Here is a 23,287-nt window from a genome sequence, read left to right as displayed (position 1 = left end):
AAAACTGAATTTTTACAACTACCTAAGAGATAATTATAAATTAAGTCTAAATGAAGAAACCTAATCTAAAGCATACTATGAAAATTAATATTTAATGCATCCATTAACTTTCCTTACCAATCTTATCATCTTAATTGACAATTAACTCCAACATACTTCTACAATCTGATTAATTAGTTTATTATTTATTATTAACATTGATGACAAGAATAATTTAATACTCTATATTTTAATCTAAGCTTTGTTTGAACCATCATAAAATTTAAGTCCATATTAACATTGATCTATAAAGCTCATAATAATATAGAACTAATTAATAAAATGTTAAAATCGTTCTAATTGGAATATTCAAATTTTGCATTTAAAACTCTTTAAATAACTAATTTAATATTAACAACATTTCTTAACACAATACATTACCTCCTAATGCCATCAAATTTCAAATCTAGTTTATCGATTAATGCCATCCTTAATTAAAACTATAAACAATCTATAATTTATCTAAACATCTAATACCCTAGCTTGAATACTATTGATCAAGTAACAATAACCACAAATCCTCATTCAAAACTAACATACATTTCCACTAACTAAACATAAATATTAACTTGAATGAACCTGGACTATTAATATAAATTAACATAAATTAAATTTTAAATTAACATGATTTAGCACTACACTAACAATGTAACAACTAAATTTAACTCAAATAAATTTAAAACTATCCTAGCTAACTTCATATTGAAACACAACTTAACTAACTAAAATCTGGAAGTCCATCTACACAACTAACCTAATTACTAATTTAACATGACTACTACTAATTTGAAATTACAACTAAATCTAATTGCTCTAAAATTTAAAAAGCTCATAATACTAACTAAACTAATGATTCTTAATCCAAACTAAACTTACTAACTTAAAATTACCCAATCAAATATTAATTTAATACTAGACTAGATTTAAAAGCCATTAATTACTAAACTCTACAATCTTAATCTAAGCTAACTTAATCAAAACAAGAAGAAATTAACTAACTAATACAATAAAACCTGACTACATAAACATAACTAGCTATACTAACCTGACATTTGTTTTAACCACCAACCTTACCTACCCATACCCCCTTACCCTAGACCAAGTGGGCTAGCTGCCCACGTTTCCCCCACATCCCAATGACTACGTGCTGCTCTAGGTTTGCAGTACACAGACTAGTCCTACGCTTCCCTAAGTCTGCAGTACGTAGACCTATTTCCCTGACTCCTCTTTAAGTCTTTGCGTGATTTGGGGGGGGAATGAAGCCTGCGCTTGGGAGGGGAGGTGACAACATTCACCTTGCATTAAATTTGTTTTTGTGAGACACTTACTTTGCCCCTTATGACGTGACCTAGCCATCGATTGGCTTGGGTACAATACAGGTGGTGGTAAAGTCCACGCCTAGCATTGATAAGGCTAAATAAAATAGTATAGAAGATGGAAAGTGTAGTACTAAGGTGGGTGAGATTTAGATTTATTTGATTTTTTTAAAAAAAGGATGGACATAGGGTCCTAGTTTAGAGCCTTGCCTCCTAGCTACTAGGAGTAAATGTAAAAGTTTTATAGTTGAGGGATGTGATTTTAAAAGCATTAACATATATATATACATACATACATACATACATACATACATACATACATACATACATACATACATACATACATATACATATATATATATATACATACATACATACATACATACATACATATATATACTTTATAATCCATCTAATTAAAGTTGTATAGTTAAATGAAATAACAATAATTTTAAATTGCAATGCAAGGAAGGATATTTTATGGAATATTCTCTGTGACATGGGGAATTTTAAGGCTTCTCCATACATTTTCCAGAGAGCCTTTTTAGACCTAGAGGTGCACATTTGTTTTTATTTTATTTTTTAAAAGCCAATTTGACTAAGTGTTGGCATGCTTTCTTGCTTAAGTTCTTTGATATGCAAGATGAGTTTAACCATTTCTAGAGGCAATATGGAGTGATAATCCTCTTAATCAAATTGATTCAAAAGCATGCAAAGGATTATAATCTTCTTAATCAAATTTGATTTTATTCCTTATGAAGCTTAACAAGGAATTATGATCTTATAATCAAAGTTCAAAAAAGGTGATGAATTAATCCTTATCAAATTTAATTATATCACTAGTGTAACTTAATAATGAAAGTGCTAGCTTGGTGATCACAATATAGGATTGATATTATAACATGGTAATGTTCAAGACATTGAATTGAAACTTCAATACATCTATTGCCTTTCATTATTATAATTGAAACTCAGAGTTCCCAATTTAAGACATTTACTCTCATTCTAATTTCTCCCATACGTATGCCAGAGTTTGGAAAAACACATGAGGACATTTGCAAGGAAAATTTCGTCATCTTTTTCTTTCCTCTATTATTCATCCTGGTTCAAGGCTCCATCGGGAAAGAACCAGTAAGAAAACTTGATGTCTTTGCCACTACATCAAATTCAATTACAATTTACATAATATTACAATTCATTGAGTTTTCTTCAAGGCTTGCACAACATAACTTTTTTCAAATGTCTTCATTGCATCAAGGAAAAACATGAAAGAGACAAGAATGAACATGGAAATAACAACACAAGGAGGTAAGCAATTTGAATATGCATTCCTACCTGGTTGCACAATAGGTCCAACAATGGACCAATATAGGGGAAAGGTGGATTTTCTCAATAGGAGAAGTCAATCAACATATCTTCACCTAGCCCTTTCGAGGCTAAAACTTCAAGAACTTCCATTCTTTCACAAGGCCCTTTCGAGGCTATATCCACAAAGATTTTTATTCTATTCCACATTCAAGAATTCTTAATAACAACAAGGTATTGGATGACAATTAGGGGCCCATACACCCTACCCTTTCTCCCTCCTCTCTCCATGAGAGGAGTCTCTACACTATTGAGGTCCAACTAATGTCATTTCTCCAAGCATGACCACTTCTTTCCTATCCAAGGGTGAGTGTTGCCAAAAACATCCCCATGAAAATCTCTCAAAAACAATCAACACACCAAGAAGACATATGAATAACCTCAAAAGAAAACAAGATAAAATCCCTCCCAAATCCACCCCCAATACACAACAAAAAAAGCAAAACTACATAATGTCTCCGACATGATTCAAGCAAGATCCAAATATGAACACACATGAAGAACCATTCATGGAGTGAAGAACTCCTACCTTATTAAAAGAGTTATGGTAATGGTGGTTTGAGAAGAGCTTCCCTTTTTCTTCCTTCAATCTTCAAGACTTCCTCCAAAACTAGAGGATTGGGTGCCAAAAACTAAACTCTCCCAAAAATGCCTCTAAGTATGCTCCTTAACTCCACCAAGCTTCAAGTAACTCAAGATGGAGGTTTGGTTTCACTAACCCAAGTAAAGAGCAACCCATTTTCGAAATCAGCCTATAATAGGGTTTTTAAGAGACCCTAAGAATCAACCTAGGAGGCTAAAGGGTTGGAAAGTACCCCCACCCATACCCTTACTCATAGGGGTACTTAAATTTAATGTTTCTAAGCCTTTAAAGGCTTATTAGGAATAATTAAAAGTTAGGAGAATAGTAAGATCAAATTACAACCTTTAAAGAATTACAATATAAGGTTCGCATAAAATTAATAAGTAGTTTAGCTCCACTTTTCGGTTGAGTTGTCTCAGCTAATTTTCCTGCACACTCATTGCACACATTAGTAGGTCCAAAACCACATGCATAATGTGAATTACATATTAGAGGAATTATATAAATTAAAGCATCCATTTCTTAATAAATAATTGTTTATCTAGTTCTACTCATATTTGTAACCTTTCAACCTGCATAAACAAATGTGTTAGTGTTGCATATATTTTCTTCATCGTTATACATATTAATAAGCATTAAATGACAAAATCAAATAACTAAAGTAAGCATCACACATCGTAAAAAAAATAGCTTAACAATGTTCAATGTATCCAATAATGTTCTGACATGATGAGCATGAGTATCAAAATAACAATGTATCATCGGTGCTAGGATGGGCCAGGGCGAGGCCTCACACATATCTCATTTTATTAAATTAAATATCTCAACAATATCTCACTTCAGCACAAAAAAGAGAAATTTCCAGTTCACTATAAATAATAAATGAGTTAAATGAGTTAACTCTTTTTTCTACTCAAATTGAATCAATTAACTCCTTATTTTACTCAAATTAAATCTGTTAACTCCCTTTAATTTGGTAATCTCCATTTATGACTGAACTTCACTTTTAATCCTGACCGTTGATTAAAATCGATCTCAATCGTTGATGAATTCCAGGAAAGTCTATTTAAGAGACCCTCATCTCTTCATTTTGAAAGGTTGAATGGGAATTTGCATTGAATTGTTGCTGGAATTCATACTCACATTTGCTCATATTAACATACGCAAAGATCAAGTTTGACAAAAAGCTGACCAGATTTAAACACGGTTGACTTGAGTTGACTAATTTTGAAAAGAATTTTAAAATAATTAAACGAAATTATTTAATTAAATGGAGTACTTACTTCTAATTAATTAAATAAAATTATTTAATTAAATGAGAAACCATTCCTAATTAATTAAATGAAGTTATTTAATTAAATAAGAAAAGTGTCTCTAATTAATTAAAGATTATTTAATTAAATAGAAAAAGTAATTATGAGAGCATATCTCATTTTATTAAATTAAATATATCAACAAAATCTCTCTTCAGTTCAAAAAGGGAAATTTTCAGTTCACTATTGATAAAAAATGAGTTAAATGAGTTAACTCTTTTTTCTACTCAAATTGAATCAGTTAACTCCTTATTTTACTCAAATTAAATCTGTTAACTTCCTTTAATTTGGAAATCTCCCTTTATGACTGAACTTCACCTTTAATTTTGATAGTTGACTAAAATCGATATCAGCCATTGATGAATTTCAGAAAAGTCTATTTAAGAAACCCTCATCATTTCATTTTCAAAGGTTGAAGAAGAATTTGCATCGAATTGTTGTTGGAATTCATACTCACATTTGCTCATATTCACATACGCAAAGATCAAGTTTGACCAAAAGTTGACTAGATTTAACCACAGTTGACTTGAGTTGACTAGTTTCAAAAAGAATTTTGAAATAATTAAACGAAATTATTTAATTAAATGGAGTACTTACTTCTAATTAACTAAACAAAGTTATTTAATTACATGAGAAGCCATTCCTAATTAATTAAATGAAGTTATTTAATTAAATAAAAAAAGTGTCTCTAATTAATTAAAGATTATTTAATTAAATAGAAAAAGTAATTATGAGAGCATATCTCATTTTATTAAATTAAATATCTCAACAAAATCTCTCTTCAGTTCAAAAAGAGAAATTTCCAGTTCACTATTGATCAAAAATGAGTTAAATCAGTTAACTCCTTTTTCTACTGAAATTGAATCAGTTAACTCCTTATTTTACTCAAATTAAATCTGTTAACTCCCTTTAATTTGAAAATCCCCCTTTATGACTGAACTTCACGTTTAATCCTGACCGTTGATTGAAATCGATCTCAATCTTTGATGAATTCCAAGAAAGTCTATTTAAGAGACCCTCATCTCTTCATTTTGAAAGGTTGAATGAGAATTTGCATTGAATTGTTGCTGGAATTCATACTCACATTTGCTCATATTCACATACGCAAAGACCAAGTTTGACCAAAAGTTGACCAGATTTAACCACGGTTGACTAGTTTCGAAAAGAATTTTGAAATAATGAAATAAAATTATTTAATTAAATGGAGTACTTACTTCTAATTAATTAAACAAAGTTATTTAATTAAATGAGAATCCATTCCTATTTAATTCAATGAAGTTATTTAATTAAATAAGAAAAGTGTCTCTAATTAATTAAAGATTTTTTAATTAAATAGAAAAAGAAATTATGAGAGCATATCTCATTTTATTAAATTAAATATCTCAACAAAATCTCTCTTCAGTTCAAAAAGGGAAATTTCTAATTCACTATTGATCAAAAATGAGTTAAATGAGTTAACTCCTTTTTCTACTCAAATTGAATTAGTTAACTCCTTATTTTACTCAAATTAAATCTGTTAACTGCCTTTAATTTGGAAATCTCCTTTTATGAGTAAACTTCACTTTTAATCCTGACCGTTGATTGAAATCGATCTCAACCGTTGATGAATAGCGAGAAAGTCTATTTAAGAGACCCTCATCTCTTCATTTTGAAAGGTTGAATGAGAATTTGCATCAAATTGTTGTTGAAATTTATACTCACATTTGCTCATATTCACATACACAAAGATCAAGTTTGACCAAAAGTTGACTAGATTTAACCATGGTTGACTTGAGTTGACTAGTTTCAATTTTTTTTTTGAAATAATTAAGTGAAATTATTTAATTAAATAGAGTACTTACATATAATTAATGAAAAAAAGTTATTTAATTAAATGAGAAGCCATTCCTAATTAATTAAATGAAGTTATTTAATTAAATGAGAAAAGTGTCTCTAATTAATTAAAGATTATTTAATTAAATAGAAAACGTAATTATGAGAGCATATCTCATTTTATTAAATTAAACATCTCAACAAAATCTCTCTTCAGTTCAAAAAGGGAAATTTCCAGTTCACTATTGATAAAAAATGAGTTAAATCAGTTAAGTCCTTTTTCTTCTCAAATTGAATCAATTAACTCCTTATTTTACTCAAATTAAATTTGTTAACTCCTTTTAATTTGGAAATCTCCCTTTATGACTAAAGTTCACCTTTAATATCGACTGTTGATATAAATTGATCTCAAACGTTGATGAATTCAAAAAAAGTCTATTTAAGAGACCCTTATCTCTTCATTTTAAAAATTTGAATGAGAATTTGCATCGAATTGTTGTTAGAATTCATACTCACATTTGCTCATATTCACATACGCAAAGATCAAGTTTGACCAAAAGTTGACTAGATTTAACTACGGTTAACTTGAGTTGACTAGTTTTGAAAATAATTTTGAAATAATTAAACGAAATTATTTAATTATATGGAGTACTTACTTCTAATTAATTAAACAAATTTATTTATTAAATGAGAAGCCATTCCTAATTAATTAAATGAAGTTATTTAATTAAATAAAAAAAGTGTCTCTAATTAATTAAAAATTATTTAATTAAATAGAAAAAGTAATTATGAGAGGATATCTCATTTTATTAAATTAAATATCTCAACAAAATCTCTCTTCAGTTCAAAAAGGGAAATTTCTAAATCACTATTGATCAAAAATGAGTTAAATCAGTTAACTTCTTTTTCTACCCAAATTGAATTAGTTAACTCCTTATTTTACTCAAATTAAATATGTTGACTCCCTTTAATTTGAAAATCTCTCTTTATGACTGAACTTCACCTTGAATCTTGATTGTTGACTGAAATCGATCTCAACCGTTGATGAATTTTAGAAAAGTCTATTTGAGAGACCCTCATCTCTTCATTTTGAAAGGTTGAATGAGAATTTGCATCGAATTGTTGTTGGAATTCATACTCACATTTGCTCATATTCACATATGCAAAGATCAAGTTTGACAAAAAGTTGATTATATTTAACCACGGTTGACTTGAGTTGACTAGTTTCGAAAAGAATTTTAAAATAATTAAACGAAATTATTTAATTAAATGGAGTACTTATTTTTAATTAAGTAAACAAATTTATTTAATTACATAAGAAGCCATTGCTAATTAATTAAATAAATTTATTTAATTAAATAAGAAAAGTGTCTCTAATTAATTAAAGATTATTTAATTAAATAGAAAAATTAATTATGAGAGCATATCTCATTTTATTAAATTAAATATGTCAACAAAATTTGTATTCAGTTCAAAAAGGGAAATTTCCAGTTAAGCATTGATGAATTATAGGGTTGAATAGTTTCGAAAAGAATTTTGAAATAATGAAATGAAATTATTTAATTAAATGGAGTACTTACTTCTAATTAATTAAACAAAGTTATTTAATTAAATGAGAATCCATTCCTATTTAATTAAATGAAGTTATTTAATTAAATAAGAAAAGTGTCTCTAATTAATTAAAGATTATTTAATTAAATAGAAAAAGTATTTATGAGAGCATATTTCATTTTATTAAATTAAATATCTCAACAAAATCTCTCTTCAGTTCAAAAAGGAAAATTTTCGGTTCATTATTGATAAAAAATGAGTTAAATCAGTTAACTCCTTTTTCTACTCAAATTGAATTAGTTAACTCCTTATTTTATTCAAATTAAATCTATTAACTCCCTTTAATTTGACAATCTCTCTTTATGACTAAACTTCACATTTAATCCTGACTGTTGATTGAAATCGATCTCAACTATTGATGAATTTCAGAAAACTCTATTTAAGAGACCCTCATCTCTTCATTTTCAAAGGTTGAATGAGAATTTGCATCGAATTATTGCTGAAATTCATACTCACATTTGCTTGTATTCACATACGCAAAGATCAAGTTTGACCAACAGTTGACTAGATTTAACCACAGTTGACTTGAGTTGACTAGTTTCGAATTTTTTTTTGAAATAATTAAATAAAATTATTTAATTAAATGCGGTACTTACTTCCAATTAATTAAAGGTTATTTAATTAAATGAGAAGCCATTCCTAATTAATTAAATGAATTTATCTAATTAAATAAGAAATGTGTCTCTAATTAATTAAAGATTATTTAATTAAATAGAAAAAATAATTATGAGAGTATATATCATTTTATTAAATTAAATACCTTAACAAAATCTCTCTTCGGTTCGAAAAGGCAAATTTCTAGTTCACTATTGATAAAAAATGAGTTAAATCAGTTAACTTCTTTTTCTACTCAAATTGAATCAGCTAACTCCTTATTTTACTCAAATTAAATCTGTTAACTCCCTTTAATTTGGAAATCTCCATTTATGACCTAACTTCACCTTTAATCCTGACCGTTGATTTAAATTGATCTCAACCATTGATGAATTTTAGGAAAGTTTATTTAAAAGACCCTCATCTCTACATTTTGAAAGGTTGAATGAGAATTTGCATCGAATTGTTGTTGGAATTCATACTCACATTTGCTCATATTCATATACGCAAAGATCAAGTTTGACCAAAAATTGACAATATTTAACCATGGTTGACTTGAGTTGACTAGTTTTGAAAAGAATTTTGAAATAATTAAACGAAATTATTTAATTAAATGGAGTACTTACTTCTAATTAATTAAACAAAGCTATTTAATTAAATGAGAAGCCATTCCTAATTAATTAAATGAAGTTATTTAATTAAATAAGAAAAGTGTCTTTAATTAATTAAATATTATTTAATTAAATAGAAAAAGTAATTATGAGAGCATATCTAATTTTATTAAATTAAATATCTCGACAAAATCTGTCTTCAATTCAAAAAGAGAAATTTCCAGTTCACTATTGATAAAAAATGAGTTATATCAGTTAACTCTTTTTTCTACTCAAATTGAATCAGTTAACTCCTTATTTTACTCAAATTAAATCTGTTACCTACTTTTAATTTGTAAATCTCCCTTTATGACTGAACTTCACCATTAATCCTGACAGTTGATTGAAATCGATCTCAATCGTTGATGAATTTCACGAAAGTCTATTTAAGAGACCGTCATCTCTTCATTTTGAAAGGTTGAATGAGAATTTGCGTCGAATTGTTGCTGGAATTGTTAACTCCTTATTTTACTCAAATTAAATCTGTTGACTCCCTTTAATTCGGAAATCTCCCTTTATGACTGAACTTCACCTTCAATCTAGACCGTTGATTGAAATCGATCTCAACTATTGATGAATTTAAAGAAAGTTTATTTAAGAGACCCTCATCTCTTCACTTTGAAAGGTTGAATGAGAATTTGTATCAAGTTATTGCTGAAATTCACACTCACATTTGCTCATATTCACATACGCAAAAATCAAGTTTGACCAAAAGTTGACCAGATTTAAACACGGTTGATTTGAGTTGATTAGTTTAGAAAAGAATTTTCAAGTAATTAAACGAAATTATTTAATTAAATGGAGTACTTACTTCTAATTAATTAAACAAAGTTATTTAATTAAATGAGAAGCCATTCCTAATTAAATAAATGAAGTTATTTAATTAAATAAGAAAAGTGTCTCTAATTAATTAAAGATTATTTAATTAAATAGAAAAAGTAATTATGAGAGCATATCTCATTTTATTAAATTAAATATCTCAATAAAATCTCTCTTTAGTTCAAAACGAGAAAAATCCTTATTTTACTTAAATTAAATCTATTAACTTCCATTAATTTGAAAGTCTCTCTTTATGACGGAACTTCACCTTTAATGCTGACCGTTGATTGAAATCGATCTCAACCGTTGATGAATTCCATAAAAGTCTATTTAAGAGACCCTCATCTCTTCATTTTGAAAGATTGAATGAGAATTTGCATCGAATTGTTGCTGGAATTCATACTCACATTTGCTCATATTCACATACGCAAAGATCAAGTTTGACTTAAAATTAACTTAAATGAGAAGCCATTCCTAATTGATTAAATGAAATTATTTAATTAAATAACAAAAGTGTCTTAATTAATTAAAAATTATTTAATTAAACAGGAAAAGTAATTATGAGAGCATATCTCATTTTATTAAATTAAATATCTCAACAAAATCTCTCTTCAGTTCAAGAAGGGAAATTTTCAGTTCATTATTGATAAAAAATTAGTTAAATGAGTTAACTCATTTTTCTACTCAAATTGAATCAGTTAACTCCTTATTTTACTCAAATTAAATCTGTTAACTCACTTTAATTTGCAAATCTCTTTTTATCACTGAACTTCACCTTTAATTCTGACCGTTGATTGAAATCGATCTCAACTGTTGATGAATTTCAGGAAAGTCTATTTAAGAGACCCCCACCTCTTTATTTTGAAAGGTTGAATGAGAATTTGCATCAAGTTGTTGCTGGAACTCATACTAACATTTGCTCATATTCACATATGCTAATTAATTAAAGATTATTTAATTAAATAAAAAAAGTAATTGTGAGAACATATTTCATTTTATTAAATTAAATATCTCAACAAAATCTCTTTTCAGTTCAAAAAGGGAAATTTCTATTTCACTATTGATAAATAATGATTTAAATCAGTTAACTCCTTTTTCTACTCAAATTGAATCAATTAACTACTTATTTTACTCAAATTAAATCTGTTAACTCCCTTTAATTTGGAAATCTCTCTTTATGACTGAACTTCACCTTTAATCCTGACCATTGATTAAAATCGATCTCAACCATTGATGAATTCCAAGAAAGTCTATTTAAGAGACCCTCATCTCTTCATTTTGAAAGGTTGAATGATAATTTGCATCGAATTGTTGCTGGAATTGATACTCACATTTGCTCATATTCACATACGCAAAAGTCAAGGTTGACCAAAAATTGACCAGATTTAACCATGATTGACTTGAGTTGACTAGTTTCAAAAAAAAAAAATTAAATAATTAAACAAAATTATTTAATTAAAAGGAGTACTTACTTCTAATTAATTAAACAAAGTTATTTAATTAAATTTGAAGCCATTCCTAATTAATTAAATGAAGTTATTCAATTAAATAAGAAAAGTGTCTCGAATTAATTAAAGATTATTTAATTAAATAAAAATAATAATTCTGAGAGAATATCTCATTTTTTAAAATTAAATATCTCAACAAAATCTTTCTTCAGTTCAAAAAGAGAAATTTCCAGTTCACTATTGATAAAAAATGAGTTAAATGAGTTAACTCATTTTTCTACTCAAATTGAATTAGTTAACTCCTTATTTTACTCAAATTAAATCTATTAACTTCCTTTAATTTAGAAATCTTTCTTTATGACTGAACTTCACCTTTAATCTTGACCCTTGATTGAAATCGATCTCAGTCGTTGATGAATTCTAAGAAAGTCTATTTAATAGACCCTCATCTCTTCATTTTGAAAGGTTGAATAACAATTTGCATCAAATTGTTGCTGGAATTCATACTCACATTTGCTCATATTCACATACGCAAAGATCAAGTTTAACCAAAAGTTTACCAAATTTAAACATGATTGACTTGAGTTGACTAGTTTTGAAAAGAATTTTGAAATAATTAAACGAAATTATTTAATTAAATAGAGTACTTACTTTTAATTAATTAAACAAAGTTATTTAATTAAATGAGAAGCCCTTCCTAATTAATTAAATGAAGTTATTTAATTAAATGAGAAAAGTGTCTCTAACTAATTAAAAATTATTTAATTAAATAGAAAAAGTAATTATGAGAGCATATCTCATTTTATTAAATTAAATATCTCAACAAAATCTCTCTTCAGTTCAAAAAGGAAAATTTTCAGTTCACTATTGATCAAAAATGAGTTAAATGAGTTAACTCCTTTTTCTACACAAATTGAATTAGTTAACTCCTTATTTTACTCAAATTAAATCTGTTAACTCCCTTTAATTTGAAAATCTTTATTTATGACTGAACTTCACCTTTAATCTTGACCGTTGATTGAAATCGATCTCAACCGTTGATGAATTCCAAGAAAGTCTATTTAAGAGACCCTCATCTCTTCATTTTAAAAGGTTGAATGAGAATTTGCATCAAATTGTTGCTGGAATTCATACTCACATTTGCTCATATTCACATACGCAAAAATCAAGTTTGACCAAAAGTTAACCAGATTTAACCATAGTTGACTTGAGTTGACTAGTTTCATAAAGAATTTTGAAATAATTAAACAAAATTATTTAATTAAATGGAGTACTTACTTCTAATTAATTAAATAAAGTTATTTAATTAAATGAGAAGCCATTCTTAATTAATTAAACTAAGTTATTTAATTAAATAAGAAAAGTGTCTTTAATTAATTAAAGATTATTTAATTAAATAGAAAAAGTAATTATGACAGCATATCTCATTTTATTAAATTAAATAACTCAACAAAATCTCTCTTCAGTTCAAAAAGGGAAATTTTCAGTTCACTATAGATCAAAAATGAGTTAAATCAGTTCACCCCTTTTTCTACTCAAAATGAATCAGATAACTCTTTATTTTACTCAAATTAAATCTGTTAACTCTCTTTAATTTCGAAATCTCCCTTTATGACTGAACTTCACCTTTAATCCTGACCGTTGATTGAAATCGATCTCAACCATTGATGAAATCCAGGAAAGTCTATTTAAGAGACCATCATCTCTTCATTTTGAAAGGTTGAATGAGAATTTGCATCGAATTGTTGTTGGAATTCATACTCACATTTGCTCATATTCACATACGCAAAGATCAATTTTGACTAAAAATTTACAAGATTTAACCACGGTTGACTTGAGTTGACTAGTTTCGAAAAGAATTTTGAAATAATTAAATTAAATTATTCAATTAAATGGAGTACTTACTTTTAATTAATTAAACAAAGTTATTTAATTAAATGAGAAGCCAATCCTAATTAATTAAATGAAGTTATTTAATTAAATAAGAAAAGTGTCTCTAATTAATTAAAAATTATTTAATTAAATAGAGAAAGTAATTATGAGAGCATATCTCATTTTATTAAATTAAATATCTCAACAAAATCTCTCTTCAGTTCAAAAAGAGAAATTTTCAGTTCACTATTGATCAAAAATGAGTTAAATGAGTTGACTCCTTTTTATACTCAAATTGAATCAGTTAACTACTTATTTTACTCAAATTAAATCTGTTAACTCCCTTTAATTTAGAAATCTTTCGTTATGACTGAACTTCACCTTTAATCCTGACCGTTGATTGAAATCAATCTCAACCGTTGATGAATTTAAGGAAAGTCTATTTAACAGACCCTCATCTCTTCATTTTGAAAGGTTGAATGAGAATTTGCATCGAATTGTTGGTGGAATTCATACTCACATTTGCTCATATTCACATACACAAAGATCAAGTTTGATCAAAAGTTGACAAAATTTAACCATGGTTGACTTGAGTTGACTAGTTTGAAAATGAATTTTGAAATAATTAAACGAAATTAATTAATTAAATGGAGTACTTACTTCTAATTAATTAAACAAAGTTATTTAATTAAATGAGAAGCCATTCCTAATTAATTAAATGAAGTTATTTAATTAAATAAAAAAAGTGTCTTTAATTAATTAAAGATTATTTAATTAAATAGATAAAGTAATTCTGAGAGCATATCTCATTTTATTAAATTAAATATCTCAACAAAATCTCTCTTCAGTTCAAAAAGGGAAATTTCCAGTTCACTATTGATAAAAAATGAGTTGAATTACTTGACTCTTTTTTCTACTCAAATTGAATCAGTTATCTCCTTATTTTACTCAAATTAAATCTGTTAACTCCTTTTAATTTGGAAATCTCTCTTTATGACTGAACTTCACCTTTAATCCTGACCGCTGATTGAAATCGATCTCAACTGTTGATGAATTCCAGTAAAGTCTATTTAAGAGACCCTCATCTCTTCATTTTGAAAGGTTGAATGAGAATTTGCATCGAATTGTTGTTGGAATTTATACTCACATTTGCTCATATTGACATACGGAAAGATCAATTTTGACCAAAAGTTGACCAGATTTAACCACGGTTGACTTGAGTTGACTAGTTTCAAAAAAAAATTTGAAATAATCAAGCGAAATTATTTAATAAAATGTAGTACTTACTTCTAATTAAATAAACAAAGTAATTAAATGAGAAGTCATTCCTAATTAATTAAATGAAGTTATTTAATTAAATAAGAAAAGTGTCTCTGATTAACTAAAGATTATTTAATTAAATAGAAAAAGTAATTATGAGAGTATATCTTATTTTATTAAATTAAATATCTTAACAAAATCTCTCTTTAGTTCAAAAAGGGAAATTTCTAGTTCACTATTGATCAAAAATGAGTTCAATTAGTTAACTCTTTTTCCTACTCAAATTAAATTAGTTAACTCGTTATTTTACTCAAATTAAATCTCTTAACTCCCTTTAACTTGAAAATCTCCCTTTATGACTGAACTTCACTTTTAATTCTGACCGTTGATTGAAATCAATCTCAACCGTTGATGAATTCCAAGAAAGTCTATTTGAGAGACCCTTATCTCTTCATTTTGAAAGGTTCAATGAGAATTTGCATCGAATTGTTGCTAGAATTCATACTCACATTTTCTCATATTCACATACACAAAGATCAAGTTTGACCAAAAGTTGACCAAATTTAACCACGGTTGGCTTGAGTTGATTAGTTTTGAAAAGAATTTTGAAATAATTAAACGAAATTATTTAATTAAATGGAGTACTTACTTCGAATTAATTAAACAAAATTATCTAATTGAATGAGAAGACATTCTTAATTGATTAAATGAAGTTATTTAATTAAATAAGAAAATTGTCTTTAATTAATTAAAGATTATTTACTTAAATAGAAAATGTAATTATGAAAGCATATCTCATTTTATTAAATTAAATATCTCAACAAAATCTTTCTTCAGTTCAAAAAGAGAAATTTCCAGTTCACTATTATTCAAAAATGAGTTAAATTAGTTAACTCTTTTTTCTACTCAAATTGAAGCAGTTATCTCCTTATTTTACTCAAATTAAATCTGTTAACTCTCTTTAATTTAGAAATCTCCCTTTATGACTGAACTTCATCTTTAATCCTGACCGTTGATTGAAATCGATCTCAACCATTGATGAATTCCAGGAAAGTCTATTTAAGAGACCCTCATCTCTTAATTTTGAAAGGTTGAATGAGAATTTACATTGAATTTTTGCTGAAATTATACTCACATTTGCTCATATTCACATACGCAAAGATCAAGTTTGACCAAAAGTTGACCAGATTTAACCACAGTTGAGTTGAGTTGACTAGTTTCGAAAAGAATTTTGAAATAATTAAACAAAATTATTTAATTAAATGGACTACTTACTTCTAATTAATTAAACAAAGTTATTTAATTAAATGAGAAGCCATTCTTAATTAATTAAATAAAGTTATTTAATTAAATAAGAAAAGTGTCTCTAATTAATTAAAGATTATTTAATTAAATATAAAAAATAATTATGAGAGCATATCTTATTTTATTAAATTAAATATCTCAACAAAATCTCTCTTTAGTTCAAAAAGGGAAATTTCCTATTCACTATTGACAAAATCGATGGCAACCGTTGATGAATTCCAAGAAAGTCAATTTAAGAGACCCTCATCTCTTCATTTTGAAAGGTTGAATGAGAATTTGCATTGAATTGTTGGTAGAATTCATACTCACATTTGCTCATATTCACATACGCAAAGATTAAGTTTGACAAAAAGTTGACCAGATTTAACCACGATTGACTTGAGTTGACTAGTTTCGAAAAGAATTTTTAAATAATTAAACAAAATTATTTAATTAAATGGAATACTTACTTCTGAATAATTAAACAAAGTTATTTAATTAAATGAGAAGTCATTCTTAATTAATTGAATGAAGTTATTTAATTAAATAAAAAAAGTAATTATGAGAGCATATCTCATTTTATTAAATTAAATATCTCAACAAAATCTCTCTTCAGTTCAAAAAGAGAAATTTTTATTTCAATTTTTATCAAAAATGAGTTAAATCAGTTAACTCTTTTTTCTACTCAAATTGAATCAGTTAACTCCTTATTTTACTCAAATTAAATCTGTTAACTCCTTATAATTTGGAAATCTCCCTTTCTGATTGAACTTCACCTCTAATCCTGACTGTTGATTGAAATCGATCTCAAACATTGACGAATTGCAAGAAATTCTATTTAAGAGACCCTCATCTCTTCATTTTGAAAGGTTGAATGAGAATTTGTGTCGAATTGTTGCTAGAATTCATACTCACATTTGCTCATATTCACATATGCAAAAATCAAGTTTGACCAAAATTTAACCATATTTAACCACGGTTGACTTGAGTTGACTAGTTTTAAATTTTTTTTGAAATAATTAAACGAAATTATTTAATTAAATGGAGTACCTACTTCTAATTAATTAAACAAAGTTATTTAATTAAATGAGAAGCCATTCCTAATTAATTAAATGAAGTTATTTAATTAAATAAGAAAAGTGTCTCTAATTAATTAAAGATTATTTAATTAAATAGAAAAAGTAATTATAAGAGTATATCTCATTTTATTAAATTAAATATCTCAACAAAATCTCTCTTCAGTTCAAAAAGAGAAATTTCTAGTTCACTATTGATAAAAAATGAGTTAAATCAGTTGACTCTTTTTTCTACTCAAATTGAATCAGTTAACTCAACAAAATCTCTCTTTAGTTCAAAAAGGGAAATTTCCTATTTACTATTGATTAAAAATAAGTTAAACCATTTAACTCCTTTTTCTACTCAAATTGAATCAGCTAACTCCTTATTTTACTCAAATTAAATCTGTTAACTCCATTTAATTTGAAAATCTCCCTTTATGACTGAACTTCACCTTTAATCTTGATCGTTGATTGAAATCGATCTCAACCGTTGATGAATTCCAAAAAAAGTCTATTTAAAAGACCCTCATCTCTTCATTTTGAAAGGTTGAATGAGAATTTGCATCGAATTGTTGCTGGAATTCATACTCACATTTGTTCATATTCACATATGCAAAGATCAAGTTTGACCAAAAGTTGGACAGATTTAACCATAGTTGACTTGAGTTGACAAGTTTCGAAAAGAATTTTGAAATAATTAAATAAAATTATTTAATTAAATGGAGTACTTACTTCAAATTAATTAAACAAAGTTATTTAATTAAATGAGAAGTCATTCTTAATTAATTAAATGAAGTTATTTAATTAAATAAGAAAATTGTCTCTAATTAATTAAAGATTATTTAATTAAATATAAAATGTAATTATGGGACTATATCTCATTTTATTAAATTAAATATCTGAAGAAAATCTCTCTTCTGTTCAAAAAGGGAAATTTCCTCTTCACTATCGATAAAAAATGAGTGAAATTAGTTAAATCTTTTTTCTACTCAAATTGAATCAGTTAACGCCTTATTTTACTCAAATTAAATCTGTTAACTCCGTTTAATTTGAAAATCTCCCTTTATGACTGAACTTCACCTTTAATCTTTACTATTGATTGAAATCGATCTCAACCATTGATGAATTCTAGGAAAGCCTATTTAAGAGACCCTCATCTCTTCATTTTGAAAGGTTGAATGAGAATTTGCATCGAATTGTTGCTAGAATTCATACTTAAATTTGCTCATATTCACATACGCAAAGATCAAGTTTGACCAAAAGTTGACCAGATTTAACCATGGTTGACTTGAGTTGACTAATTTCAAAAAAAAAATTGAAATAATTAAACGAAATTATTTAATTAAATGAAGTAATTTCTTCTAATTAATTAAACAAAGTTATTTAAATAAATGAGAAGCCATTCTTAATTAATTAAATGAAGTTATTTAATTAAATAAGAAAAGTGTCTTTAATTAATTAAATATTATTTAATTAAATAAAAAAAGTAATTATGAGAGCATAGCTCATTTTATTAAATTAAATATCTCAACAAAATCTCTCGTCAGTTCAAAAAGAAAATTTTCAGTTCACTATTGATAAAAAATGAGTTAAATCAGTTAACTCTTTTTTCTACTCAAATTGAATCAGTTAACTCTTTATTATAATCAAACTAAATCTGTTAACTCCCTTTAATTTGAAAATCTTCCTTTATGACTGAACTTCACCTTTAATCCTGACCGTTGATTGAAATCGATATCAACCGTTGATGAATTCTAATAAAGTCTATTTAAGAAACCCTCATCTCTTCATTTTGAAAGGTTGAATGAGAATTTGCATCGAATTTTTGCTGGAATTCATACTCACATTTGCTCATATTCACATACGCAAAGATCAAGTTTGACGAAAATTTGACCAGATTTAACCACGGTTGACTTGAGTTGACTAGTTTCAAAAAAATTTTTGAAATAATTAAATAGATTTCTTACTTCTAATTAATTAAATAAAGTTATTTAATTAAATGAAAAGCCATTCTAATTAATTAAATTAAGTTATTTAATTAAGTAAGAAAAGTGTCTCTAATTAAATAAAAATTATTTAATTAAATAGAAAAAGTAATTATGAAAGCATATCTCATTTTATTAAATTAAATATCTCATTTTATTAAATTAAATATCTCAACAAAATTGACATCTAATACCTAGAGGCACACAATGACATGTAGGAAACCTACTATGCAAGCAAAAATGTGTCATCGCATTTATCACGTACAAGTTACCTTGGCAGTTAGCTAAACTCCATGGGTCAATAGTGATCTCATGCGGCTACTAGTATCCTCTCATACTGACGAGGCAAACTACGGAATGCACGATCGCAAACATGCGTTCTCACTACTCCCATCCTAGCTTATACAAGCGCTCAAGGCATGGACGAGAACCAAAAAAATTATCTTTTTAGGTTCATTTAATCTCCATTTAGTGTGTAAATGTTATCACTTATTAACCAAACTTACAATGAGTTACCCTGGCAGCCACTTAGGGCCCCGACCCCCATTGCAAGTCACTTCCCGACACTACAAGTAGATTACCTACCCTAAGCTCATGAAATCATAAATCACCTCAGTCCTGTACAAGCGATTGTAAAGAAAATCTAAAAGATAATCTATAAAAAGAATCATCAAATATCCATGATAAAAGCATCAAATACCCATAATAAGAATCATCAAATCACCAAGATAAGAATCATCAAATCTCCATGAGCATCTGAAAAAGTATCCATAGAAAATCATGACCATAACAATTCTCTATTGGCAACTGAAGGAATCACTGATAATCATAAGTATCCATTGGTTCTCAATAACCAAAATATATCTCAAAATAAATCACAATATCCATTGGTTCTCAACAAGCAACCAAGAATATCTCAAAATTATACTGATCGAAGACTCTAAATGGTTGAGTCAAACATGTCACAACATGACATTATCAAAAAATAAATCCACATTTCAGTCCCATCATGGCGACTAGAAAATAATCCAAGGATAACTAATCGATGACCCAAAAATGATTAGCTCAAGTATCTCATACACATACAGCTCAACTTCACACATGAAGACTGATGAACAATAACAATCAGTAATACAAACATTTCATAGAGTATACGATCACATTATGATGGTTGGGCTTATAAAGATTGGGACCAAATAAAATCAACATGCCATCATATCTCATAACTCCCGAGCCTCTGGTAACAACTTAAGACTGGTCAACACTAGTCAACCCAAAATCTAAAACAAGAAACATAGAGAATACACGATGCAAACACATGTTTTGGTTTACTAATATCACAGTTGAATTAAGTGTAGAGTTTTTGAGTTTTCTGTTTGCGAGAATACTTCAAGTGTATAGGATTTACCATTTGACTTACATGTCAACCCTTTTGTTCCCCGATAGCACTATTCTTAAGAATAACTTAAGAATAATTATTTACTCATTAAATTGATCATAATTGACTCTTAATCAACTTGTTCTCTTTATTTAACTATGATCCATATTCTAATTGATTAACTCTTCTTTAATGTTACTTCAACTTTTAACGTAATCAAAGAATCATTATTCATTTATAAAAGAACCAATTACTAGTCTTCGAATAAGAAGAATATAATTTTATTAAAATGATCAATTAAATCAATAGGTACACCATCCATGACCTATTAACATTCTAATAGTTTTCAATTCAATATTACTAAGTCTCACTATTAAAATATCTAAGGTCATTATTCAAGTCATGAGAGTACTTGTCAACTTCGATCTAATTAACTCTAATTAATATAATTAATAATTACATATCCATGACAACGTTCCAATAAGTATCAGTTGACTAATAACTAACTATAATTTTGTAAGTTAAAAGTCAACTATAATCTAGTACACAAATATTCATATTCATAGTTCAATAATAATAACTTGTTAATATTTAATGACAAGCGATATTGGAAATCCTATTTATAATAACCAGATTCGTAATTCTTACAATGAATACTAATATTCTCTTGATAAAATAGTTAAAACTCTATTATCAATTAAATTTAATTAATTCTACAATTAAATTAACTAGTAGCTATGTCAATAACTACATGATTATAAGTTGATAATAGTTTCGTTTATTAAGAGTCAACTATGTATCATTCCATCAATGTTCAAATTATTACTTTACTAATAAGAATTATAATAAATATTCAATATTAATATCTCAACTAAATACCTCATATGTTGGTTGATAAATAGATTAATTATACTTCTTCTACTATTAACTAATCTTAATTAAATTAGATTAGTTAATAAATCATATAAAACTAATGCATATTAATAAGATTCTAATAAGGGAAGATTGCAATAATATCTTTAATTCATTTCATACTTTGATATATTATTTTTGTGAAGTTTAAGTATAAAAAACTCTTAGTTATGGGAAATGGAAAAATATATATCCTTAAATAAAACAGTCTCAGTAAGATGGCCATATCTCCCTAATGAACTATTGGATCAGGCTGAAATTAAAATATGTTGGAGAGGGTCAAACTGCACCACTTTTGATCGAAGCGATTGAATAAATTTGATCACAATAAAAAGTTATGAATGACTGAGTTCGGGTTTAAGATTTATCAGTGAACTCAGTTATTCATAACTTTGTATCGTGATCAAATTTATTCGATCGCTCTGATCAGAATTGGCGCAACTTGGCTCTCTCCAACATATTTAAATTTCAGCCCGATCCAACGGTTCATTAGGGAGATATGACCATCGTACTGAGACTATTTTATTCAAGGACAGATATTTCTTCATTTTCCATAATCAAGAGTTCTTTATGCTTAAACTTCACAAAAATAATATATCAAAGCATGAAATGAATTAAAAATATTATTGAAATATTCCATTATTAGAATCTTATTAATATGCATTAGTTTTATATGATTTATTATCTAATCTAATTAAATTAAATTTAATTAAAATTAATTAATAGTAGAAGAAGTGTAATTAATTATTAGTCAATCTAAGTAAATAGATGAGAGAAAATTAAAAGAAAATAAATTTTAATATAGTTTATATAGTAGACTTTTTATAATATATATTGAATATTATTTAATATATATTAAACAATTTTAGAGTTGTTTAATGAAGATGATAATGTTAAGAATTTGGAAATTAATCATGTTAAAATCTACAATGAGACTTATTGGTTTGTGATAAGGATCTCTTTCAAACAACGTTTATATCGACAAAATATTATTAGAACAATTAGAAAATGAAGTCTAATAGTTGATTTTAATATTGATTAAATAATTGTAGGATGATAATTTATATTATGTTGATTTAAATTTAGAAACTCTAAATGATATTGAATTAAGACTGAATTACTATGTTATTGGTTAATACGTTTGAATACCTTAATGAAGTTAAGAGTTAGCCAAATATTAACTAATGAGTTTATGGAAGGATTCTATAGATCGATTATGTATAGTTTGAGGAGTTTATTATTTATTAATGTTTGTAAGGACTAGCAAACTATTAATAAATAATGGTTTAAATAGATATCAACAAATTTGATTAGAGTTAATTTAGTGGAGATTATTTATTAATTGAAGTTTGGTAAAAGATAATAATTTTTGAAGTTGGATTATAATTGATTTTTAATCAATTGATATTCATTGAGTTGATATTATAACTATGATATTAATAAGTAAGTTGTGCGATAGAGTCTTTTTTGAAAAGATTAATGATAATACGAATTTGTTAAAAGAATGTTGGTATTCTTTGAAAGATGATGAATATGATCATTAAAAATTTTCAATAATAATTATTGAATTATTAATATGATCCTTTGAGTATTGAATTATAGTTAACTTTATTATACAGAATTATAGTTAATTATTAATCAACTGATATTAATTGGAATGTTGCCTTGGATATGTAATTATTAATTAAATTAATTAAAGTTAATTAGATCTAATTAATAATGAAGTTGTGTAATAGTGTTTTAATTGATATGCTAATATCGATTCCTCTAGCAAAGTTGTGAAGTATTTACATTGAAGTTGATAAGTATTAAACGAGAAGCCATTCTTAATTAATTAAATTAAGTTATTTAATTAAATAAGAAAAGTGTCTCTAATTAATTAAAGATTATTTAATTAAATAGAAAAAGTAATTATGAGAGCATATCTCATTTTATTAAATTAAATATTTTAACAAAATCTCTCTTCAGTTCAAAAAGGAAAATTTCCA

Source organism: Cupressus sempervirens, chromosome 8, assembly GCF_028749045.1.
Source record: "Cupressus sempervirens isolate cs-2001-9-10 chromosome 8, ASM2874904v1, whole genome shotgun sequence".
NCBI classification, from domain to species: domain Eukaryota; kingdom Viridiplantae; phylum Streptophyta; class Pinopsida; order Cupressales; family Cupressaceae; genus Cupressus; species Cupressus sempervirens.
This window is presented reverse-complemented; position numbering follows the sequence as displayed.